This window comes from Balaenoptera borealis (assembly GCF_965194805.1).
Source record: "Balaenoptera borealis genome assembly, chromosome: 17".
Classification (NCBI taxonomy): Eukaryota; Metazoa; Chordata; class Mammalia; order Artiodactyla; family Balaenopteridae; genus Balaenoptera; species Balaenoptera borealis.
The window spans coordinates 56,659,636-56,687,593 of NC_138876.1; the positions used below are offsets into that span (position 1 = coordinate 56,659,636).

At 36.8% G+C, this 27,958-nt stretch overlaps 1 pseudogene across 1 annotated transcript in view; it reads right to left on the reverse strand.

The window, feature by feature from the left end:
* Positions 1 to 1,469: 1,469 nt before the first annotated feature.
* LOC309614771 (methylmalonic aciduria and homocystinuria type D homolog, mitochondrial pseudogene) overlaps positions 1,470 to 27,958 on the reverse strand; it is a 235,256-nt pseudogene continuing 208,767 nt past the window's right edge. Inside the window, exon 2 of the transcript XR_014249796.1 lies at positions 1,470 to 2,189. The product of XR_014249796.1 is annotated as a methylmalonic aciduria and homocystinuria type D homolog, mitochondrial pseudogene (transcript). The remainder of the gene's footprint in view (positions 2,190 to 27,958) is intronic.

The following is a 27,958-nucleotide window of genomic DNA, read 5'->3' on the forward strand; positions in this document are numbered from 1 at the left end:
ACATACCTGCTAGCATTGGAAGGTCTCCTGCAGAGTGGGGGGGGTGGCTCTGTTTCACCATGGGGACAAGGACACTGGCAGCAGAAGTTCTGGGATGTACTGCTTGGCTTGAGCCCTCCCAGAGTCTGTCATTAGCCCCACCAAAGAGCCCAGGTAGGCTCCAGTGTTGGGTTGCCTCAGGCAAAACAACCAACAGGGAGGGAACCCAGCCCCACCCATCAACAGTCAAGTGGATTAAAGTTTTACTGAGCTCTGACCACCACAGCAACAGTCAGCTCTACCCACCACCAGAGCCACCCATCAAGCCTCTAAGACAGCCTCAACCACCAGAGGGCAGACAGCAGAAGCAAGAAAAACTACAATCCTGCAGTCTGTGGAACAAAAAACACATTCACAGAAAGATAGACAAGATGAAAAGTCAGAGGACTATATACCAGATGAAGGAACAAGATAAAACCCCAGAAAAACAACTACATGAAGTGGAGATAGGCAACCTTCCATAAAAAGAAATCAGAATAATGATAGTGAAGATGATCTAGGACCTCGGAATAAGAATGGAGGCAAAGATCAAGAAGATGCAAGAAATGTTTAACAAAGACCTAGAAGAATTAAAGAACAAACAAACAGAGATGAACAATACAATAACTGAAAAGAAAATTACACTAGAAGGAATCAATAGCAGAATAACTGAGGCAGAAGAACGGATAAGTGACCTGGAAGACAGAATGGTGGAATTCACTGCTGCAGAACAGAATAAAGAAAAAAAGAATGAAAAGAAATGAAAACAGCCTAAGAGACGTCTGAGGCAACATTAAACGCAACAACATTTGCATTATAGGGGTCCCAGAAGGAGAAGAGAGAGAGAAAGGACCAGAGAAAATATTTGAAGAGATTATAGTTGAAAACTTCCCTAACGTGGGAAAGGAAATAGCCACCTAAGTCCAGGAAGCGCAGGGAGTCACATCCAGGATAAACCCAAGGAGAAACACGCCGAGACACATAGTAATCAAATTGGCAGAAATTAAAGACAAAGAAAAATTATTGAAAGCAGCAAGGGAAAAATGACAAATAACATACAAGGGAACTCCCATAAGGTTAACAGCTGATTTCTCAGCAGAAGTTCTACATGGCAGAAGAGAGTGGCATGATATACTTAAAGTGATGAAAGGGAAGAACTTACAACCAAGATTACCCTACCCAGAAAGGATCTCATTCAGATTTGATGGAGAAATCAAAAGCTTTACAGACAAGCAAAAGCTAAGAGAATTCAGCACCACCAAACCAGCTCTACAACAAATGCTAAAGGAACTTCTCTAAGTGCAAAACACAAGAGAAGAAAAGGACCTACAAAAACAAACCCAAAACAATTAAGAAAATGGTCATAGGAACATACATATCGATATTTACCTGAAACATGAATGGATTAAATGCTCCATCCAAAAGACACAGGCTCGCTGAATGGATACAAAAACAAGACCCATATATATGCTGTCTACAAGAGACCCACTTCAGACCTAGGGACACATAAGACTGAAAGTGAGGGGATGGAAAAAGATATTCCATGCAAATGGAAATCAAAAGAAAGCTGGAGTAGCTATACTCATATTGATAAAATTGACTTTAAAATAAAGAATGTTACAAGAGACAAGGAAAGACACTATATAATGATCAAGGGATTAATCCAAGAAGAAGATATAACAATTATAAATATATATGCACCCAACAGCGGCACACCTCAATACATAAGGAAACTGTTAAGAGCTATAAAAGAGGAAATCGACAGTAACACAATAATAGTGGGAGACTTTAACACCTCACTTACACCAATGGACAGATCATCCAAAATGAAAATAAATAAGGAAACAGAAGCTTTAAATGACACAATAGATGAGATAGATTTAATTGATATTTATAGGACATTCCATCCAAAAACAGCAGATTACACTTTCTTCTCGAGTGTGCAAGGAACATTCTCCAGGATGGATCACATCTTGGGTCACAAATCAAGTCTTAATAAATTTAAGAAAATTGAAATCATATCAAGCGTCTTTTCTGACCACAATGCTATGAGATTAGAAATGAATTACAGGGAAAAAAACGTAAAAAACACAAACACATGGAGGCTAAACACTACGTTACTAAATAACAAAGATATCACCGAAGAAATCAAAGAGGAAATCAAAAAATACCTAGAGACAAATGACAATGAAACACGACAATGCAAAACCTATGCGATGCAGCAAAAGCAGTTCTAAGAGAGAATTTTATAGCTCTACAAGCCTACCTAAAGAAACAAGAAAAATCTCAAGTGAACAATCTAACCTTACACCTAAAGGAACTGGAGAAAGAAGAACAAACAAAACCCAATGTTAGCAGAAGGAAAGAAATCATAAAGATCAAACAAAGAAAACAATAGCAAAGATCAATAAAACTAAAAGCTGGTTCTTTGAGAAGATAAACAAAATTGATAAGCCGTTAGCCAGACTCATCAAGAAAAAGAGGGAGAGGACTCAAATCAATAAAATTAGAAATGAAAAAGGTGAAGTTACAACAGACACCGCAGAAATACAAAGCATCCTAAGAGACTACTACAAGCAACTCTATGCCAATAAAATGGAAAACCTGGAAGAAATGGACAAATTCGTAGAAAGGTATAACCTTCCAAGACTGAACCAGGAAGAAACAGAAAATATGAACAGACCAATCACAAGTAATGAAACTGAAACTGTGATTAAAAATCTTCCAACAAACAAAAGTCCAAGACCAGATGGCTTCACAGGTGAATTCTAACAAACATTTAGAGAACAGCTAACACCCATCCTTCTCAAATTCTTCCAAAAAATTGCAGAGGAAGGAACACTCCCAATCTCATTCTATGAGGCCACCATCACCCTGATACCAAAACCAGACAAAGATACTACAAAAAAAGAAAATTACATACCAATATCACTGAAGAACATAGATGCAAAAATCCTCAACAAAATACTAGCAAACAGAATCCAACAACACATTAAATGGATCATACAGCACGATCAAGTGGGATTTATCCCAGGGATGCAAGGATTCTTCAATATATGCAAATCAATCAATGTGATACATCATATTAAGAAATTGAAGAATAAAAACCATATGATCATCTCAATAGATGCAGAAAAAGCTTTTGACAAAATTCAACACCCATTTATGATAAAAAAAAAACTCTCCAGAAAGTGGGCATAGAGGGAACCTATCTCAACATAATAAAGGCCATATATGACAAACCCACAGTAAACATCATTCTCAACGGTGAAAAACTGAAAACATTTCCTCTAAGATCAGGAATGAGACAAGGATGTCCACTCTCACCACTATTATTCAACATAGTTTTGGAAGTCCTAGGCACGGCAATCAGAGAAGAAAAAGAAATAAAAGGAATACAAATTGGAAAAGAAGAAGTAAAACTGTCACTCTTTTCCGATAACATGATACTATACTTAGAGAATCCAAAAATGCCACCAGAAAACTAATCAATGCCACCAGAGCTAATCAATGAATTTGGTAAAGTTGCAGGATACAAAATTAATGCGCAGAAATCTCTTGCATTCCTATACACTAATGACGAAAAATCTGAAAGAGAAATTATGGAAATACTCACATTTACCATTGCAACAAAAAGAATAAAATACCTGGGAATAAACCTACCTAGGGAGACAAAAGACCTGTATGCAGAAAACTATAAGACACTGATGAAAGAAATTAAAGATGATACCAACAGATGGAGAGATATACCATGTTCTTGGATTGGAAGAATCAATATTGTGAAAATGCCTATACTACCCAAAGCAATCTACAGATTCAATGCAATCCTTATCAAATTACCAATGGCATTTTTCATGGAACTAGAACAAATCATATTAAAATTTGTATGGGGATCCAAAAGACCCCATATAGCCAAAGCAGTCTTGAGGGAAAAAAACAGAGCTGGAGGAATCAGACTCCCTGACCTCAGACTATACTACAAAGCTACAGTAATCAGGACAATATGATACTGGCACAAAAAGAGAAACATAGATCAATGGAACAAGATAGAAAGCCCAGAGACAAACCCAAGCACCTATGGTCAACTAATCTATGACAAAGGAGGCAAAGATATACAATGGAGAAAAGACAGTCTCTTCAATAAGTGGTGCTGGGAAAACTTGACAGCTACATGTAAAAGAATGAAATTAGAATACTCCCTAACACCACACACAAAAATAAACTCAAAATGGATTACAGACCTAAATGTAAGACCAGACACTCTAAAACTCTTAGAGGAAAACATAGGAAGAACACTCTTTGACATAAATCACAGCAAGATCTTTTTTGATCCACCTCCTAGAGTAATGGAAATAAAAACAAAAATAAACAAATGGGACCTAATGAAACTTCAAACCTTTTGCACAGCAAAGGAAACCATAAACAAGATGAAAAGACAACCCTCAGAATGAGAGAAAATATTTGCAAATGAATCAACAGACAAAGGATTAATCTCCAAAATATATAAACAGCTCATTCAGCTCAATATTAAAGAAACAAACAACTCAATCCAAAAATGGGCAGAAGACCTAAATAGACTTTTCTCTAAAGAAGACATACAGATGGCCAAGAAGCACATGAAAAGCTGCTCAACATCACTAATTATTAGAGTAATGCAAATCAAAACTACAATGAGGTATCACCTCACACCAGTTAAAATGGGCCTCATCAGAAAATCTACAAACAACAAATGCTGGAGAGGGTGTGGAGAAAAGGGAACCCTCTTGCACGGTTGGTGGGAATGTAAATTGATACAGCCACTATGGAGAACAATATGGAGGTTCCTTAAAAAACTAAAAATAGAATTACCATATGATCCAGCAATCCCACTACTGGGCATATACCCAGAGAAAACCGTAATTCAAAAAGACACATGCACCCCAATGTTCATTGCAGCACTATTTGCAATAGCCAGGTCATGGAAGCAACTTAAATGCCCATCGACAGACGAATGCATAAAGAAGATGTGGCACATATATACAATGGAATATTACTCAGCCATAAAAAGGAACAAAATTGAGTCATTTGTTGAGACGTGGATGAATCTAGAGACTGTCATACAGAGTGAAGTAAGTTAGAAGTAGAAAAACAAATATCGTATATTAATGCATGTATGTGGAACCTAGAATAATGGTACAGATGAACTGGTTTGCAGGGCAGAAATTGAGACACAGATGTAGAGAACAAACTTATGGACACCAGTGGGGGAAAACCGCGATGGGGTGGGGATGGTGGTGTGCTGAATTGGGCAATTGGGATTGACATGTATACACTGATGTGTAAAAAATTGATGTCTGATAAGAAACTGCAGTACAAACAAACAAACAAACAAAACAACTAATAAAATTTTAAAAAAAGGAATGAAATACTGACACACACTACAGCATGGCTGAACCTTGAAAGCATGGTCTCACTGAAAGAAGCCAGACATGACAGGCCACATATTGAATGATTCCATTTCTATGAAATGACCTAAAGAGGTAAATCCATGGAGACAGTAAGCAGAGCAGTGGTGACCAGGGACTGGAGTGACAGGAATGAGGAATGAGTGCTTATGGGGGGGTGGGATTATCTTTTGTGTTGATGAAAATGTTCTAAAATTGGTTCTGGTGTTGGTTGCACAAGTCTGTGAATATACTTAAAACCATTGAATCGTGTATTTTAAATGGGAGAATTGTGTGATATATTATCTCAATAAAGTGGTTTATAAAAAACAAAACAAAACACAATACGATATCTGTATACATCCACCAGAAAAGCTGTAATTTAAACAGACATAACACCAAGTGTTGGTGATGTTGCTGAGCAACCAGAACGCTTATATGCTGCCGGTGGGATTATAAAGTGGTACATAAAAACATTTTGGAAAACAGTTTGATAGTTTCTTATAAAATTAAACATACACTTAACTTATGACCCAGCAATTCTACTTCTAGATACTCACTGAAGATAAATAAAAACATATGTCTACAAAAAAAAAAAAAATAGTGATGGTGGTTGCAGTTTAGCATTTACATAAGTAATAGTACCTGTATGTGAGGAAAAGTAGGTTGTAACCATTTTATGGAGGGTAAAGGCCAGGTTGAGAATTCTAAACTGAATTTGGAAGGTTATAGGAGCCTCTGAAAGCTTTTAGGAAAGAGGATAATGTGGTCTATGTTACTTTATAAGAAGATTACATTAAGATTTCTTCATCTAATGATACCTGAGAGGTATAAAGGATATTTATTTCTAAAGTGCTGTAATAGGTATAATATTATTTTATCCATATAAACTCTTAATGCCACAAAGGTGAAAGATATTTTTGCTATTTTATTGTTGGGAGGTTATTAGTTTTCTAAGGTTAGACATTTCACTTGACACAAACCTATATTTTAAGGTGAGATTATATTTTAAATATATATTTCATGGAATCTTTCAAATCTTAAAGAGGTCAAGACATATTTTCTTTTGAATAGCTGAGAGCTGCAGATCATCTTGATTGAAATGTTAATTTAAAATTCATTGCGGGAAAACAGTTTTAAATATGTCAACAGAAGCTTGCCGATTATATTATCCACAAGCAGTAAAATAGATCCACTAGTTTGGATGGTTTCAAAATAGGTGAAGAACTCTTCTTCCTAATAACAGTTGTTAGAGCAAAATGTGCTGTGTTTACAAACACTTGTCTTTAAATTGGTTTTGTTCATCCATAGTTACTATATTAGGTTTAAACTACTGTGAAATTGTGAAATTAACTTTACTAATTGTATTTGTAGAAAAGATTTTCAATGCAGAAAAGTAAGGTCAAAAGGTTAATTTATTGGCATAGATTTCAGTAGTTTTAGTGAAGCGTAACTAGAGTTCTGTTTACTTGAATCACATTTCCATGAACAGAAATTGCTTTATAACAGAAACATTCATGGAATTATGTAGAAATCAGAGCATTAGACAACTGTATCTTGAGCAAGAATATACTTTTTGAGTTGTGCTCTCATAGGAAATGTCAAAAGATGAATCACCCTTTAGGTATGTTATTATGCATGCATGAATATATTTATGTGTTTAAATATCTCTGTGGCATCAAGTAAGGATTGCAGCCTCTTGACATTTCTTTATCTCTTGCTCTAAGTATTAAGTGAGTAGGCTTATAGCTTAAAAACATTGAAAGGCTCTGAGAGCCCAAAATTTGGATACAGTGGTTAAGGACTAAAATAACACTTTCAGTGCTATTTAGACTTAGAGGCCCACTCCTATGCTAATTTTTAAAAGATCACTTACAAGTTTTACGCTGGCCCTTTTAATCCATTGATAATTAAATCTGTCATTTGATGGACAGTGAGGGGGAAAATTCTCTAAGTTACTAAGACCTTAGTAAATGCCATAGGTAGCTATGCTATTATCCCTGGAGTGCTTGTACCTTTCATGTTATTACTTATAAGAACAGAGATATTTAGAGTGTTGTTTGTTTCCTACATCCACTTTATCACTTTTTTTCTTGAAATGGAAGAAAATGTCTTCATTGTATAAGAAAAGAATAAACATGTTTGCTACTTTTTTTTTCCTAAAATATTTTTGATTTTGATTACATCAATGAAATATTCTAAATTAAAGCACAACTTCCTTTTTCTTCTTGGTGAATGCATTCGTTTATGCAACCATTTGGTTATTAATACTTGACCATGGGTGAAGCCTTAATGCTTTAGGGAACAGAGAACTCCAAAGGAACCCAATTTCAAAATTGTGTGAAATTACTGGCTCTGAGTTCCAAATTTGTCTTGAAATGCAATTTGAATTTTGATAGCAAGGACTATACATTTGCAAGGATTTTTTTTTTTTTTAAGACTTCATGTTTTTTTTTTTTTTTTTTAACACAATTGTGTATTTATTTATTTATTTATTTATTATTTATTTATTTTTGCCTGCATTGCGTCTTTTTTGCTGCACGCGGCTTTCTCTAGTTGCAGCGAGTGGGGGCTACTCTTCATTGCGGTGCGCGGGCTTCTCATTGCGGTGGCTTCTCTTGTTGAGGAGCACGGGCTCTAGGCGCATGGGCTTCAGTAGTTGTGGCTGGCGGGCTCTAGAGAGCAGGCTCAGTAGTTGTGGCGCACGGGCTCAGCTGATCCGCGGCATGTGGGATCTTCCCGGACCAGGGCTTGAACCCGTGTCCCCTGCATTGGCAGGTGGGTTCTTAACCACTACGCCACCTGGGAAACCCGCAAGGATTTTTTTAAAAGCATTTATTTCCAATAAGTTTGGCTTTGACTACCAAATTAAAGTTTAGAAGACTTTATTGCCTAAAGTACAAAGTGTAGAGAAATGCAAAATGTTACGAGAGGTTTCCTTGCATGATGAAAACAAGTGTGGAAAATTTCTGACCTGGGAACAAAAACTTTGAAAAGGATTGAACCAGAAGAACATGAGTGTTAAGCTGTGAGTTTTGCGGGAGAGCACTGCCTCCTACATTTTCCTTCATTGTAGATGTCTGAGGGAAATGAGGGGCAGGGCTTTAGCAGCAGAAATCCCAGAATGGTTTAGGGATGGTAAGAAATTAGTGGACTCGTGCCTTACTTTTTATTGTGAGCCAGGACATTTAAGCATAACTCACTAGCAGACGAGTAGTGAAGACTGAGTAAGGTATCCAGGAAAATGGAACTTATGGCAGCCTCACAAAAGAGTGTGTACTACAGTGAGGTGCAAGAAAAGAAGCTGAAAGTTTTTAATCTCTAAGGAGGAATCATAAGGGAAATAGTCAGGCTAGAACATCTGTCGTCAGTATGGAGAAGAGCAGAATGCCTGGAACTGGTAACCAGAGGACATTTTTAACTGTACATATCAGCAGAGATGCAAATGTACTCAAGAAACACCAAAGGAGGAGCTCTACTTCTAATCAGATGTCACTAGAGAACAGAAGATGACTGTAGATGTAATATTGCTCTTTCAATGCCATGCCTGAATTCCTGTGCAGTTCAGATAATCACTGAGCAGAAGCAATGGTGAGAAGTGAGGGAGAGAGTCCTCAATTTTCATCAAGTATTATCCAAAAAAGACAGCAAGGGCAAGATTAAAGTTTTAACCATCAATAAAAAAGAGGAACGAATGAAAAGCCAGCTTATTTTTAGTCCATAGTGATAAAGTTAATGTTTGCATCCTTGAGTTTTATGAACTGTCAAACTGTGAAGTATGTTTGCTATGTCAACAACCTTAAAAATCTATTATTTCTCAACAATATATTTATGTGGGTGAGTATTAACTTAAGTGGGAAAGTAATGGTTATTTTTGGGGGGTTGGTACAAATACTTACATCAGTGTATTGATTAAGCCTGGGTTACTAAAACACACACACACACACACACACACCAACTTCAGTGTTTCCCAAGAAGCCATAATTTATTTACCATCTTCTGTTCTTTTGTCATATCTACACACCACTTATTTTAGTTGATTTAATATTTTCTTTATGCCTACAAATTATTACATTCCTAATTATCCCAGTTCAAAACAATTATGAATTAAATATTTGATATAACTGGATAGTTAATTTTTCTTTATATTAATTTTGAACATTATTATTGAAAAGAATAATACATTCCACATAACACCCAAATCATAACTAATACCATCAGGTAGTCACTAAATTTTGGAAAATATTGATATCATTAGTAATCAAGTGGAAAAAATCAAATAAAAATCTGTTTATTCAACAATCTTATATTCAGTATTTCTTAATGAAGTAACATTTAGAATGTTTTTTTTTTTTTTGGTGGGGAAGGGAAATGTCTTTGTTCTTCAGAATTTGTTTCTCCTTACATGACTATTAGCATCCTTGACTTCCAGGTACTAAATGTCAGAAGCAGCTCACATCACTATAAAACACACACCCTAACCTCTAACACACACCATTTCTAACCTCTTCCTATTAGATTTTGGTGCCAACAGTTTCTATATTGTGAATATGTATGCACTCTTAAATTAAAAACGAATCTTTAATCCAATCTATTATTATAATACTCTGGATGGTTTGTAAATATATTAGGAGAAGAGGGTTTCAAAAGAAAAAATGTGTGTAGGACAGGATGGCAAAACAGGAATAACTACTGTGTAATTAAGAAATATAAAACCGTGGCACATATATACAATGGAACATTACTCAGCCATAAAAAGGAACGAAACTGAGTTATTTGGAGTGAGGTGGATGGACCTAGAGACTGTCATACAGAGTGAAGTAAGTCAGAAAGAGAAAAACAAATACCGTATGCTAACACATATGTATGGAATCTAAAAAAAAAAAAAAAAGAAAATGGTCAGAAGAACTAGGGGCAACATGGGAATAAAGATGCAGACCTACTAGAGAATGGGCTTGAGGATACGGGGAGGGGGAAGGGTAAGCTGGGACAAAGTGAGAGAGTGGCATGGACATATATACACTACCAAACGTAAAACAGATAGCTGGTGGGAAGCAGCTGCATAGCACAGGGAGGTCAGCTCAGTGCTTTGTGACCATCTAGAGGGGTGGGATAGGGAGGGTGGGAGGGAGGGAGATGCAAGAGGGAAGAGATATGGGGACATATGTATATGCATAACTGATTCACTTTGTTATAAAGCAGAAACTGACACACCATTGTAAAGCAATTATACTCTAATAAAGATGTTAAAAAAAAAAAAGAAATATAAAACCAACTAAACTGGTGTATTAGGAATTACATTCCTACATTTTATAAGTAAGGATGTATTGTATTCCTGTGCAAAAGGAATAGAGAGTGCCTTAGTTGGATCTAAGAACCAGTTATTTTTTTCTAGATTCTGCCATGCTCTGGTAGTAAAGAAGTCATTGAGCTAGTTTCATTTTTTGCATGTAGATATCCAATTTTCCCAACACCATTTCTTGAAGAAACTATCCTTTCCCCATTGTGTATTCTTGTTGAAGGTCAGTTGACCATATATGTGTGGGTTTATTCCTGAACTCTCTATTCTGTTTTACTGGTCTATATGTCTATTTTTATTCCAAAACTATAATGTTTTGATTACTGTAGCTTTGTAATATAGTTTAAAATTTGGAAGTGTGATGCCTCCAACTTTGTCCTTCTTCTTCAAAATCACATTGACTCTTTGGAATCTTTTGTGATTCCATAGAAATTTTAGGAATGTTTTCTCTATTTCAGAGAAAAATGCCATTGCAATTTTAATAAGGATTACATAGATTCCTTTGAAGAGTATGAATATTTTTACAATATTAATTCATCTAATCAATAAACACAAGATGTCTTTCCATTTGTGTGTGTCTTTTAAATTTCTTTCATCAATGTTTTATAATTTTCAGTGTACAATTCTTTCACCTGTTTGGTTTTTGATGCTATTGTAAATGTTTTTATTTTCTTGATTTACTTTTCAGATACTTTGTTGTTACTGTATAAAAACACAAATAATTTTTCTATGATGACTTTGTATCCTACAATTTTAATGAATGTGTTTATTAGTTCTAACTCTTTTTTGTATGCAGTCTTTACAATATTCTACACATAAGATTATGTCATCTGCAAGCAGATAATTTTACTTCTTCCCTTTTGATTTGGATGCCTTTTATTTCTTTTTCTTGCATAATTGATCTAACTAGGACTTCCATTATTACATTGAAAAGAAGCAGCAAAAGTGGCCATCCTTGTCTTTTCCTGGATCTTAGAGAAAAAAGCTTTCATTTTTCCACATTGATCATTTTATTAGCTGTAAGCATTTCGTATGTGGATTTTATTGTGTTAAGGTAAGTTTATTCTCTACCTAATTTATTGATGGATTCTCTTTTTCCTAACAAACATACGCATTTTTTACTTTGTCATGAAATTGTAGCATTTTCTAGTAAGAATAGAAATATTGAAAATGGAAACTTAATTTACTGAGGGATTTTGCTTCATACTAGATTAATATCAAAATATCACACCACTTTTTAAAACAAAGTAAAAATGAAGATAAATATATTTTATGCTATATGTTTCTTGCTATTCTATGAATTTGAACAAGTTTGTTGTGCTAGACATCAATTTAGTTCAACCATTTCTAGGTTCCTATTTGAAATTTATATATATATACATATATATGTATATATATATATACACACACACAACAGGTTGATCTGAATGCATATTGGAATCTCTTTTTAAACCTGACTTGTCTCTAAAGCTCTCACTGGCATGATAGTCTATGCAAAAGCTATGCTGACTTCATGGTTCCATTATGTAAATAAGGTAATACATCTATTTATGCCCCTCAGAATGTGACTGAAAACTGTGAAGAAATACAGCAGGGTGGAATGCGCCTGGAAATTTTTTATGGAGTTTTTTAATTCCAGCTATCAAATTCCAACAACTAATTACATTGAGAAGAGAAGGAAAAACACCCCTCCCTTACATTGTGTATAACTTCACAAAATAAAATAGAGAAGGGAAATAGCTATTTAGTCTTATAAAATATGTTACTTCAAGTTAATTATACTTAAAAATGATTATTTTAGCATGCATATTTTAAAGAAAGAGTTGCATCAATCAAATTGTCTATTTTTGCTCTATGTAATTCTGCACATTTCCCAATAAAGTATTACAGTGAAATATATGACTTCAGGAATTTAATCACATAGCAATTTTACTTTGGATTCCCATTCTTCCTCTACATAGATACAAGGGAGCTAATTTTTCCACTGCTACTGGCTGAAATATAGGGACTTCTATTTTCACATTTTGGGGGGAATTACAAACTATATTTACTTAGTTATGAGAATTTTTAATGCCATGTCAGATTCAAACTTTGAACTTGATTCAAAGTACTTCCCCACCTCACTCCTCCTCAGTTTGGATGCATGCAGTTGTCGACTGAAAAAAAAAAAAAAAGGCACAACTTAAAAGTTAAGAATTATGTTTTATTTGGTGGACAAAAACTTTAGCACAGAAGACAGCAGTTCAGATAGCTCTGAGGGACTGCTTGGAAGTGGTTAGGGAGAAGCCAGGATATACAGGAGATTTTACCAAAAAAAAAAAAAAAAAAAACCCAAAGAAAACACAGGTAGTCAGAATATCAAAAGATTACTGTTAATTAAAGAAAACCAGATATCTCAAGTTAATGAATTTAGTAGTTTTCTAAGTATGGGAAGATGCAGGAGTCTGTGCTCATTGAAATCATTCCTTTGATATGCACCTTAGCTATATAGGGCTGGTATCCTTCTTTTCTCCACCCTGAATCCCCTCAGTGTGCCCAGTAGGGGCACTTCAGTAGCTGCAGCCTTGATGAGCAACATCCTTTGTTTACTGATTTGGCAGACAACATTTTTCATCCATAGTGGAGAGGCCTATAATAAAGGAGAAAGAACAACTGGTTGCTTCTCCAATTCTGACACCTTGCTAACAGTTGATTCAAATCCACACTCACTGCCAAGTTTGGACTGGCGGAGTAGAGGAAAGATAAGCAGAATATTTTTGTGATTGTAATGTTGTGAGCTAGCATCACATTTTTAGAACTGGCAGATGGTTAAAGCTTATTCTTTAATAGGTGTGTTCATAGGTCCTTGGATAACTTATGTACATTTGGGGCAATATCTCATCTGCATCTCTCCTGCTGCAGATGATGCTCTTTCCCTCAACTCATTGGTTACAATTCCCTTCTCAGACTCTGCAACTCACTGATTCCCTTTGCTCTTCTAGGTATCCTTCTTGGAAAGAAACACAATGAAATCCAGTCAGTTTTCTGTTGCATGTGACCCAAATCTAGCTTACAGGAAAAACTCACTGGCTAATTCCTGTACAAGAGAATGAATACAAAAAGAATAGCATCGTTCAGTGGGAAAGCTGTAACTTCCAGTTTTTATTGAACACAGAATAAAATGTAGGAAGACATATAAAGAACAATGCTATTAATACATGAGAGTTGCATTAGGTAAATATTTCTGTGTAATTAATTATTTAAAAATGATGCCAAAACTCAGCTTCTCTGTACACCCGTGCCGAATCGAATCTCAGAGACAGAGTTTTGGGTAGAAAAGGATAGCTTTATTACTTTGCCAGGAAAAGGGGGACACAGCAGGCTCTTGCCTTGAAAAACTATGTGTTCCCCACTTGGAGAGGATAGTGAGTAGTTTTACAGTAATTGTTTAAAGAGGGCGTGTTCAGCTAGAGGAAATTCTTTGATGGGTTGGTGGTGAGCTAAGTAGGAGTCAGCATCATCAACCTTCAGGTTCCGACTGGTCTGGGGTCTACATGCTTGTGGGCAGCATACCATCATTCATTAATCTTTAACTTCTCCCACCTGGAGGGGGTTTCAAAATCTAGAAAACAGCTCAAAGATATTGTGTGTGTATCCTTTGATAGGGAACCAGCACCTTGTCCCAAGGCTGCACTCTTGAGTGTTTGTTTCTGTCTTGTCTCGAATACCCTCCCTTCCCTAACTAACAACTGCTTCAATCTGCCCGTTGGAACTCAGCGAAGGTCATGGAGGCTGAGTGAAGGCTATTTTCTGTAATCAAAGAAATGGCGGAAACAGAAAGGTTTTGTGCCCAGGAGCCCCACAGGGCCCTGCTCGGTATCAAAAACTCAGTGGTCTAAAATAATAAATAATTATTATTCATCTCATAGTTTCTGTGGATCAGGAATACAGAAGCAGATTTGCTGGATGGTTCTGGCTTGAAGTATCTCATTATATTCACTTAAGATGCAACCAAGACTGCAGTTATCTGAAGGCTTGGCATTGTTTCTGTCAACTAAAAAGTTATTCACAACCTAAAAGTTGACAGCTATGTTTTATTTGGTGGGAATTTTTAGGACTTTAATCCTGAGAGGCAGCATCTCAAGTAACCCTGAGAGAACTGCTCTGAAGAGGCAAGGGAGGGAGCCAGGATATATGAGTTTTGTAACAAAGGACAGGTAGTCTGAACGTCAAAAGTTTATTGTTAATTAAAGAAAACTAGAAATCTTAAGTTTAATGAATTTAGTGCTTTTCTATATATGGGAAGATGCGAGAGTCTGGGCTCACTGAAATCATTCCTTTGCTATGTACCTCAGCTATCTGGGACCAGTATCCTCTGTTTTCACTTCCTGAGTTTCCTCAGAGCTCACTGTGGGGAGTGGCTGCAGTCTGATGGCTGCTAGATGGCAGGTATTCTTATCCTTCCTGACTTACCTCAGGGCTCTCCAGCTCACCATCTGCTGGCTGTGGCTGCAATCGCTGATGACTGTGAAATTCTTTGTTTACTGATATGGCAGGCAATATTCCACTTATCATTTGCAAGATCTGCCTTCAAGATGGCTCACTGTGTGGTACTGGTTAATTGTCACCTAAGTATTTCTGTAAACTGTTACAGAAAACTTGAACGAACTTTTTGGCTAACCCAGTATCTCATGACATACTCTTGTCTTCACTCAGAAAGACAGAACTCACATGCTTTTTATGACCTAGCCTTAAAAATTACACTTCACCTTTTCTTCAATATCCTATTTGTTACACGTTAGTCCTACTCAATGTGAGCGAGACTGCCAATGGCTCCGAATATCAGGAAGCAGGACCATCTGATATTCATCAAGGACCCCTTGAAGGCTGACTCCCACAGAAATGCAGTTGAAAATGTTCTATTCCATCTGAAGAAAAGAACGTATTGTGACCTGAGTTTTATTGTTGAAACTTTCCATTCCTTATCTCCTTAACCAACCAATCAACCAATCAACCAACCAAAATCTTCAAATAAATTTAAGGTGACAAGCAAAAAACATATAAAGCCATTTTCCCCTCTCACTTTCTGTTAGGTATGGTACACGTAAACTAGGATATACTCAGGAAACAATAAAAGTATTGATATTTTGCTAGAAAATATTGAGATTCAGAGAATCAAAATTAAAAGTTAAAAATCAAAATTTCTAAGAGAATAGATCTTAAAAGTTCTTATCACAAGAAAAAAATTGTAACTATGTATGGTGATGGACGTTAACTAGACTTTTCATGGTGATCATTTCACAATATATAAAAATATTTAATAATTATGTTGTACACCTTAAATTATTATAATGTTATATGTCAATTATATCTCAATTAAAAAAATATTAAAAATCCAAATACTCAGAATTATATTCTTCTACCAAGAAGTCCAAAGTACAATTGATAATTTAACACAAAATCCAAGACAATTAATATTCTCACAGACTCCTTCTCTCTGCTAAGCTCTAATGGAATACAGAATATACTATTTTGAAATCTTTATATCTTCATGAGGAACGTGAAAATAAAGTGGATTCCAAAAGGTTATATTTCAGTTTGTGTGAAGAATAGTAGACAAATGGAAACAAGTGTGAAGGCCTCTGTTATCTTGGATCTCACATCCTCAGTGTGTTTTCTCCTTGCTGGGCACTTGATTTTCTGGAAAAACTACATTACTCAGATACCTTAGGGCAGGGGTCTTAAACTAGTATCTGCAGCTTTCTTTCATTTCATTAGCACTGTGAAAAATACAAAACTAAATATCTTAGTGGGGTGAGACATAATCACTACAGGCTGTACTGCTGATAATAGCAATATCAGTGATAATAAGAATGCTTAAGAGAAAAGATTTCTTTAAACTTGAAAAAAAATGTAAAAACAGCAATATTTTAGACACAAAGACATAAAATTATAATCATTGTCATCAGTTTGTTCAATTCCATATTATTAACTTTTCATTCTGCTTGAATCCAGTTTTTCCATTAGTTATCCCAACCTTGCCTGATGATTCCAAGAACTTTGCAAGGTTTTCACTAATGCTTGTATGATTTGCCCAGTGAAGTCTGTGCCTTGATCACTGGAGATTGTGGAAGGTATACTCCATGTGGGAAACACATTTTTTAACAGTTTCTTTGCCACCGTGAGAGTATCAGCCTTGAGACAGAGGGAGGTTTCAACCCATCTGGAAAACATACATAACAAGAACATATGGATAAATCATACTGAGTGGCAGGTGAATGAAGTCCAGCTGCAGGTGTTACAAGGGTCCAGAGAAAGGAAGTCTAAGGCTGCTGGGGACAGAAATGATTTTTCCATGATTATGGATCCGGCAGGTCATACACTGCTGGTAATTTGTCTTTGCAATTATATAGAAGTTTCCCCACCAAAATCTATTCAAAATTTGAGTCATCTTAAATGCTCTATGGTGGGTAAAGAGGTGTAAAAACCAGAAATGGGATTTGCCAGGGAGATGGGAAGAACCAAGTGGCAATCTTGGGTTTTCCATAGTCCCAACTGTTTGTTTAATTTACAGCCATTGTTTACCCATCTTAATTTCTTTGATTCAGAAGCAGACTGTTGCCTTGTTGCCACAAGGAAATCAGAATGGCAAAATTCTGTCAATGAGGGATCATTTTTCTGCAGAAGGAGGATAAGACATTAGCCACACATGCCACAATCTTTATAGATTCTATTGCTGTTACATTAAAGTCAGCAAGGGCATTTCCCTGATGCTCAAGTTCATTTCTTTTGATGTGAGCCTCAGTTTTGAGGACAGCAATCAGGAGGTTACATAGTTGTGAGCAAAACTAGCTGTTTTAATGTTGAAGACACTAGACTTAAGTAATCAAAGACCTGATAAACACAGGAAATTATTTTGGCAAAATACAGAATCCTAGGGTTCTAGGCAGATTACTTTTAAAAGTAAAGAAAAAACCTTTCAAAATCTCTTATTATCAAGAGCAGACCTATAGTCCAAGAAAATTTTGTCTTTTTAGGAGAGACAAGAAAGTTAAGTTCCGGTTTTACATAAGTACACCATTGATATTAAAGCTCATTCTTAAACCCCCTATAATAACAGTTCAATTTTAGCCAGCTTGAATACACAAGATTCCTTTTCTCTCATTTTCTCTTTTTCTCTTCCCACTTTCTATGTGCATAGTTTGCCCTTCACTTTCTTCCTTCCCATTCTGGAAATAACCAGAACTAAAATAAAGTTTTGGTTTTAAAAAAAATTACTCTCATTTTCCTTAACAGGAATGCACCTCCATACCTCATAATTTTTCTTAACCCCAAAACACATTCTACTTTCTTTGCATGCAGAGTTGTTTCTCTTATTACCTCTAATTGCTTTAATTACATATATTAATTAGAATTATTAACCATTAGAAAACTTAATTTCTAGTAAAAACTAAGAATTAAGCAATTGTGAACTGTATGTCATATGAAGATTTTTTTAGATTGGCAAATTTATGAATACATTTCATAATTTCTAGAAATGTGCTTCTTCACAGTATAATCTTTCAACATGACACAAATCATGTGTACCACTAGAACCAAATTAATCTTTAGTTTCTCTGCAATGGGAAGCCAAAAGTAGATAAATGTATGTTCAATAATTAATGTTTCACTATTTTATTTTATTTTATTTGGAAATGATCTAGATATTTAATATCTATCATTTAATTTAACTTAGCGAATCTAAGTTTTGAGTTACCAAAAAGATTTTGGAAGCTATTTTTAAGTACACATAAAATATAACTTGCTAAAAAGTTTCTCTACAAACTCTTATCCCACTTACATCTATCTAAATTGCTTGCTCTCAACAATCATGTTTAGATTACCCACGAAAGATTCATGAGCCATTAGAAAAAAGGAGCTATCATTCTAAGTTATTTTATTTTATTTTTCTAAAAATTTTGCAACAGAGATAACATGAATTTGACTATCAAACCGTAGTAGAATAAAAGTTGTTTATCTGCATTATATTGATATCTAATGTTGATAACATTAAGGACATGCTTGTTAATTAAACCAACAAACTGAAACCCTAGCTTTTATTTACCAAAGATTATCCCAGATCATGTTGAGACAGAAAGGAAGGGGGCAGGGCACAACCATTAAAAGAATGACACAACCATTAAATGAACAGGAGACCACAAAAACCAGTTAGAACCGACTAGGCCCAAGATGGTGGAAGATTTGACTTCCAGTAGATCTTGAGCCTTATTATACACTCATTATAATACATTAGCATGTTAAATGACACACCCACAGATGCCATGACAGTTCTGAGGCCAACCATAAAAGGCTAAAAAGTGGGTGGTGGCCCAATTCCTGGAAATCCCAGCCCCTTCCCCAAAATAGTTGGAATAATCCTCTCACTTGTTAGCCTATGAAATTATCCAGCCCATAAAAACTAACCACCCCATATTTCAGGTTGCTCTCAAGCCTTTTGAGATGGACACATTCTGTCTATGGAATGTGCGTCTCCCAGTACTGCTTTTACGTGCACTTTTAAAATGATATTATCTATTTCAAATGTTCTTATAATGACTATTTTAATTCCCTGGAGGGCCAGCAGTAGTTTGATGGGTCCCTGGCCACAGTGGAGTTTAATCCACATTTCTATCCAGCTATGTCTAGCCATAAATGGGGTGCAACTCACATTTCTATTTGGCCATATTTTAGAGCCCCCAACCTGATGGCTACCAAGCCAAGTTCTCAGGACACAAAACAAGCTTGGAAAGATTTTGCCATTTTTGTAAATGTCTACAGTTTCTGGGATCATAGTTCTCAGGTGTAAAATAAGCGGGTGTACTGGAATGTGGTGTGCTCAACTCTTTGGATGTAAAAGATCCCAGTAGCAATTAGCCTTTATTTACACAAAACAAGACAAACAAACTTTCACCTTAATATATTTGGAGTAATCAAGTGATATTAATGAGTATTTCTGACCAAGAAAAGGCCCTTTCTGCACCACCATCAAGTACTGTGGAACCTTGGACTGAGGAAAGGATGGAACCACCAAACCCCAAAGAAGGGGGCTGCAGACTGATTCCAAACAAAAATGGAGAATTGTAGCTGCCACCAACAGTTCCCAAAGTGAAATCTGGGGAAGGATTCCAAACAAATGGGGAATTGCAGATTAAACTATCAGCACTTCCCAGTGTGGAAACTGGGGACAGAATCAAGGGCTAGAGGTTTTCACTCAAAAACCTGGGAATTGTGGTCTGAAAGTCTAGATTCTTGGCTCTGGACAGAACTGTCTGCCAGCTTGAATTCAAAAAGAGCAGAGGGAGAGGGGCAAGACGGCGGAAGAGTAAGATGCAGAGATCACCTTCCTTCCCACAGATACATTAGAAATACATCTACACGTGGAACTGCTCCTACAGAACACCCACTGAACGCTGGCAGAAGACGTCAGACCTCCCAAACAGCAAGAAACTCCCTCACGTACTTGGGTAGGGCAAAAGAAAAAAGAAATAACAGAGACAAAAGAATAGGGACGGGACCTGCACCATTGGGAGGGAGCTGTGAAGGAGGAAAGGTTTCCACACACTAGGAAGCCCCTTCATGGAAGGAGACTGCGGGTGGCAGAGGGGGAAGCTTCGGAGCCACGGAGGAGAGCACAGCCACAGGGGTGCAGAGGGCAAAGCGGAGAGACTCCCGCACAGAGGCTCGGTGTCGAGCAGCACTCACCAGCCCGAGAGGCTTGTCTGCTCACCCGCTGGGGCGGGTGGGGCTGGGAACTGAGGCTAGGGCTTTGCTGGGATCGCAGGGAGAGGACTGTGGTTGGCGGCGTGAACACAGCCTGAGGGGGTTAGTGCACCACAGATAGCCGGGACGGACTCCGGGAAAAAGTCTGCAGCTGCCAAGGAGGCAAGAGACTTTTTCTTGCCTCTTTGTTTCACGGTGCTCAAGGAGAGGGGATTCAGAGCACCGCCTAAATGAGTTCCAGAGACGGGAGCGAGCCACGGCTATCAGCGCGGACACCAGAGATGGGTATGGGACGCTAAGGCTGCTGCTGCCACCACCAAGAAGCCTGTGTGCGAGCACAGGTCACTGTCCACACCACCCCTCCCAGGAGCCTGTGCAGCCCCCCACTGCCAGAGTCCCATGATCCAGGGACAACTTCCCAGGGAGAACGCAAGGCGCGCCTCAGGCTGCTGCAACGTTACACTGGCCTCTGCCGCCGCAGGCTCACCCCGCATCTGTACACCCCCTCCCCCCAGCCTGAGTGAGCCAGAGCCCCCGAAGCAGCTGCTCCTTTAACCCCGTTCTATGTGAGAGAAGAACAGACGCCCTCAGGCGACCTACACGCAGAGGCGGTTCTAAATCCAAAGCTGAACCCTGGGAGCTGTACAAACAAAGAAGAGAAAGGGAAATTTCTCGCAGCTGCCCCAGAAGAAGCGGATTAAAGCTCTGCAAACAACTTGATGTACCTGCAACTGTTCAATACCTGACTAGACAATGAATCATCCCAAATTAAGGAGGTGGACTTTGAGAGCAGGATATATTAATTTTTCCCGTTTTCCTTTTTTTGTGAGTGTATAGGTGTATGCTTCTGGGTGACATTATGTTTGTATAGCTTTGCTTTCACCATTTGACCTAGGGTTCGGTCCGTCCATTTTATTTTATTTTATTTTTTCTTACTTAAAAATATTTTTCTTAATAATTTTTCCTTATTTTTTATTTTAAAAATATTAAAAATTATTTTTCTTATAAATTTTCTTTTATTTTTTATTTTAAAAAATTAAAAAAAAAATTTCTTAATAAATTTTTTCTCAATAATTTTTTTCTTATTTTAAAAAATAAAAAAAAATTTTTTTCTTAATAATTCTTTTCTCATTTTTTTTTAAATTAAAAAAAATTTTTCTTGATAAATTTTTTTAGTAATTTTCTCCTTATTTTTATTATAAAAAACTAATAAATTTATTTTTAAAAAATTAAAAAAAAATTTTTCTTAGTAAATTGTTTCATAATAATTTTTTCTTATTCTTTATTATAACAGCTTTATTTTATTTTATTTTATTTTATCCTCTTTCTTTCTTTCTTTCTTTCTAGTTTTTCTCCCTTTTATTCTGAGCCGTGTGGATGAAAGACTCTTGGTGCTCCACCCAGGAATCAGGGCTGTGCCTCTGAGGTGGGAGAGCCAACTTCAGGACACTGGTCCACAAGAGAACACCCAGCTCCACGTAATACCAAACGGCGAAAATCTCACAGAGATCTCCATCTCAGCATCAAGACCCAGCTTCACTCAACGACCAGCAAGATACAGTGCTGGATACCCTATGCCAAACAAATAGCAAGAGAGGAACAAAGCCCCATCCATTAGCAGAGAGGCTGCCTACAATCATAATAAGGCCACAGACACCCCAAAAGACACCATCAGACGTGGACATGCCCACCAGAAAGACAAGATCCAGCCTCATCCACAAGAACACAGGCACTAGTCCCCTCCACCACGAAGCCTACACAACCCACTGAACCAACTTTAGCCAGTGGGGACAGACACCAAAAACAACGGGAACTACGAACCTGCAGTCTGTGAAAAGGAGACCCCAAACACAGTAAGATAAGCAAAATGAGAAGACAGAAAAACACACAGCAGATTAAGAAGCAGGGTCAAAACACACCAGACCTAAAAAATGAAGAGGAAATAGGCAGTCTACCTAAAAAAAAAATTCAGAATGATGATAGTAAAGATGATCCAAAATCTTGGAAATAAAATAGACAAAATGCAAGAAACATTTAACAAGGATGTAGAAGAACTAAAGAGGAACCAAGCAACAATGAAAAACACAAGAGATGAAATTAAAAATACTCTAGACGGGATCAATAGGAGAATAACTGAGGCAGAAGAACGGATAAGTGACCTGGAAGATAAAATAGTGGAAATAACTACTGCAGAGCAGAATAAAGAAAAAAGAATGAAAAGAACTGAGGACAGTCTCAGAGACCTCTGGGACAACATTAAATGCACCAACATCCGAATTATAGGGGTCCCAGAAGAAGAAGAGAAAAAGAAAGGGACTGAGGAAATATTTGAAGAGATTGTAGTTGAAAACTTCCCTAATATGGGAAAGGAGATAGTTAATCAAGTCATGGAAGCACAGAGAGTCCCATACAGGATAAATCCAAGGAGTCACACGCCAAGACACATATTAATCAAACTATCAAAAATTATATATAAAGAAAACATATTAAAAGCAGCAAGGGAAAAACAACAAATAACATACAAGGGAATCCCCATAAGGTTAACAGCTTATCTTTCAGCAGAAACTCTGCAAACCAGAAGGGAGTGGCAGGATATACTTAAAGTGATGAAGGAGAAAAACCTAAAACCAAGATTTCTCTACCCAGCAAGGATCTCATTCAGATTCGATGGAGAAATTAAAAGCTTTACAGACAAGCAAAAGCTGAGAGAGTTCAGCACCACCAAACCAGCTTTACAACAAATGCTAAAGGAACTTATCTAGGCAAGAAACACAAGAGAAGGAAAACACCTACAATAACAAACCCAAAGCACTTAAGAAAATGGGAATAGGAACATACATATCGATAATTACCTTGAATGTAAATGGATTAAATGCTCCCACCAAAAGACACAGACTGGCTGAATGGATACAAAAACAAGACCCATATATATGCTGTCTACAAGAGACCCACTTCAGACCTAGAGACACATGCAGACAGAAAGTGAGGGGATGGAAAAAGATATTCCATGCAAATGGAAATCAAAAGAAAGCTGGAGTAGCAATTCTCATATCAGACAAAATAGACTTTAAAATAAAGACTATTACAAGAGACAAAGAAGGACACTATATAATGATCAAGGGATCGATCCACGAAGAAGGTATAACAATTGTAAACATTTATGCACCCAACATAGGAGCACTTCAATACATAAGGAAAATACTAACAGCCATAAAAGGGGAAATTGACAGTAATACAATCATAGTAGGGGACTGTAACACCCCACTTTCACCAATGGACAGATCATCCAAAATGAAAATAAATAAGGAAACACAAGCTTTAAATGATACATTAAACAAATGGTCTTAATTGATATTTATAGGACATTCCACCCAAAAACAACAGAATTTACATTTTTCTCAACTGCTCATGGAACATTCTCCAGGATAGATCATATCTTGGGTCACAAATCAAGCCTTGGTAAATTTAAGAAAATTGAAATTGTATCAAGTATCTTTTCTGACCACAACGCTATGAGACTAGATATCAATTACAGGAAAAGATCTGTAAAAAATACAAACACATGGAGGCTACACAATACACTACTTAATAACGAAGTGATCACTGAAGAAATCAAAGGGGAAATCAAAACATACCTAGAAACAAATGACAATGGAGAAACAATGACCCAAAACCTATGGGATGCAGCAAAAGCAGTCCTAAGAGGGAAGTTTATAGCAATACAAGCCTACCTCAAAAAACAGGAAAATCTCGAATAAACAACCTAACCTTGCATCTAAAGAAATTAGAGAAAGAAGAAAAAAAAACCCTCAAATTTAGCAGAAGGAAAGAAATCATAAAGATCATATCAGAAATAAATGGAAAAGAAATGAAGGAGACAATAGCAAAGATCAACAAAACTAAAAACTAAAAGCTGATTCTTTGAGAAGATAAACAAAATTGATAAACCATTAGCCAGACTCATTAAGAAAAAAAGGGAGAAGACTCAAATCAACAGAATTCGAAATGAAAAAGTTGAAGTAACAACTGACACTGCAGAACTACAAACGATCATGAGAGATTACTACAAGCAACTCTATGCCAATAAAATGGACAACCTGGAAGAAATGGACAAATTCTTAGAAATGCACAAACTGCCGAGACTGAACCAGGAAGAAATAGAAAATATGAACAGACCAATCACAAGCACTGAAATTGAAACTGTGATTAAAAATCTTCCAACAAACAAAAGCCCAGGACCAGATGGCTTCACAGGCGAATTCTATCAAACATTTAGAGAAGAGCTAACACCTATCCTTCTCAAACTCTTCCAAAATATTGCAGAGGGAGGAACACTCCCAAACTCATTCTACGAGGCCACCATCACCCTGATACCAAAACCAGACAAAGATGTCACAAAGAAAGGAAACTACAGGCCAATATCACTGATGAACATAGATGCAAAAATCCTCAACATAATACTAGCAAACAGAATCCAACAGCACATTAAAAGGATCATACACCATGATCAAGTGGGGTTTATCCCAGGAATGCAAGGATTCTTCAATATAAGCAAATCAATAAACGTGATACATCATATTAACAAATTGAAGGAGAAAAACCATATGATCATCTCAGTCGATGCAGAGAAAGTTTTGACAAAATTCAACACCCAATTATGTTAAAAGCCCTGCAGAAAGTAGGCATAGAGGGAACTTTCCTCAAAATAATAAAGGCCATATATGACAAACTCACAGCCAACATCATCCTCAATGGTGAAAAACTGAAACCATTTCCACTAAGATCAGGAACAAGACAAGGTTGCCCACTCTCACCACTATTATTCAGCATAGTTTTGGAAGTGTTAGCCACAGCAATCAGAGAAGAAAAAGAAATAAAAGGAATCCAAATCGGAAAAGAAGAAGTAAAGCTGTCACTGTTTGCAGATGACATGATACTATACATAGAGAATCCTAAAGAGGCTACCATAAAACTCCTAGAGCTAATCAATGAATTTGGTAAAGTAGCAGGGTACAAAATTAATGCACAGAAATCTCTTGCATTCCTATACACTAATAAGGAAAAATCTGAAAGTGAAATTAAGAAAACACTCCCGTTTACCATTGCTACAAAAAGAATAGAATATCTAGGAATAAACCTACCTAAGGAGCAAAAGACCTGTATGCAGAGAATTATAAGACACTGATGAAAGAAATTAGAGATGATACCAATAGATGGAGAGATATACCATGTTCCTGGATTGGAAGAATCAACATTGTGAAAATGACTCTACTACCCAAAGTAATCTACAGATTCAATGCATTCCCTATCAAACTACCACTGGCATTTTTCACAGAACTAGAACAAAAAATTTCACAATTTGTATGGAAACACAAAAGACCCTGAATAGCCAAAGCAATCTTGAGAACGAAAAATGGAGCTGGAGGAATCAGGCTGCCTGACTTCAGACTATATTACAAAGCTACAGTAAACAAGACAGTTTGGTACTGGCACAAAAACAGAAACATAGATCAATGGAACAGGATAGAAAGCCCAGAGATAAACCCACACACATATGGTCACCTTATCTTTGATAAAGGAGGCAAGCCTATACAGTGGAGAAAAGACAGCCTCTTCAATAAGTGGTGCTGGGAAAACTGAACAGGTACATGTAAAAGTATGAAATTAGAACACTCCCTGACACCATACAAAAAAATAATCTCAAAATGGATTAAAGACCTAAGTGTAAGGCCAGTCACTATCAAACTCTTAGAGGAAAACATAGGCAGAACACTCTATGACATAAATCACAGCAAGATCCTTTTTGACCCAGCTCCTAGAGAAATGGAAATAAAAAAAAATAAACAAATGGGACCTAATGAAACTTAAAAGCTTTTGCACAGCAAAGGAAACCATAAACAAGACCAAAAGACAACCCTCAGAATGGAGAAAATATTTGCAAATGAAGCAACTGACAAAGGATTAATCTCCAAGTTTTACAAGCAGCTCATGCAGCTCAATAACAAAAAAAAACAAACAACCCAATCCAAAAATGGGCAGAAGACCTAAATAGACATTTCTCCAAAGGAGATATACAGATTTCCAACAGACACATGAAAGAATGCTCAACATCATTAATCATTAGATGAAGGCAAATCAAAACTACAATGAGATATCATCTCACACAAGTCAGAATGGCCATCATCAAAAAATCTAGAAACAATAAATGCTGGAGAGGGTGTGGAGAAGAGGGAACGCTCCTGCACTGTTGGTGGGAATGTAAATTGATACAGCCACTATGGAGAACAGTATGGAGGTTCCTTAAAAAACTAAGAATAGAAGTACCATACGACCCAGCAATCCCACTACTGGGCATATACCCTGAGAAAACCATAATTCAAAAAGTGTCATGTACGAAAATGTTCATAGCAGCTCTATTTACAATAGCCAGGACATGGAAGCAAGCTACTTGTCCATCAGTGGATGAATGGATAAAGAAGATGTGGCACATATATACAATGGAATATTACTCAGCCATAAAAAGAAACGAAATGGAGGTATTTGTAGTGAGGTGGATGGTGTTAGAGTCTGTCATACGGAGTGAAATAAGTCAGAAAGAGAAAAACAAATATACTATGCTAATACATATATATGGAATCTAAGGGAAAAAAAAAGGTCATGAAGAACGTAGTGGAAAGACGGGAATAAAGACACAGACCTACTTGAGAATGGACTTGAGGATATGGGGAGGGGGAGGGGTAAGATGTGACAGGGTGAGAAAGTGGCATGGACATATATACACTACCAAATATAAAATAGATAGCTAGTGGGAAGCAACCACATAGCACAGGGAGATTAGCTTGGTGCTTTGTGACCACCTAGAGTGGTGGGATAGGGAGGGTGGGAGTGAGGGAGACGCAAGAGGGAAGAGATATGGGAACATATGTATATGTATAACTGATTCACTTTGTTATAAAGCAGAAACTAACACACCATTGTAAAGCAATTATACTGCAATAAAGATGTTAAAAAAAAAAAAAAAGAGCAGAGCTCAAACTGAGAGGAACTTACAGGGCATCATGCTTGTGTTTCTCATTGATCCTGAGTGCCATTGGAAGTTTGCTTTGGATCCCATCACTGCCATCAAACCTGTTAAAAAAGAAAATTCAACTAAGTAAATTTGAAGATGTAATTGATTTCTTAAGCAATTCATGAATTGGCAGCATCCCATCTAGAAAGCAGAGAGATACTCCAAGGAGTTGTACAAAATGGAGAGTTTTTATAGAAGCAAGGTGTAGGCAGAAAGTTTTTAGCAGAAGAAAAGAAAGAATTGTTTCTTGCCAGGTTACCTTCTTTTGGGAGAAAGGCAAGAGTCTATCATACAGATTATCTCTTCTTTCTTGGGCGGGGGTATGTGGACAGGGCCCCCTGTGACAGATTTACCTCATTGGTGTTGCCTAGAAAATTCCAAACTGGCTGATTAAGGTTACATTCCTGGGAA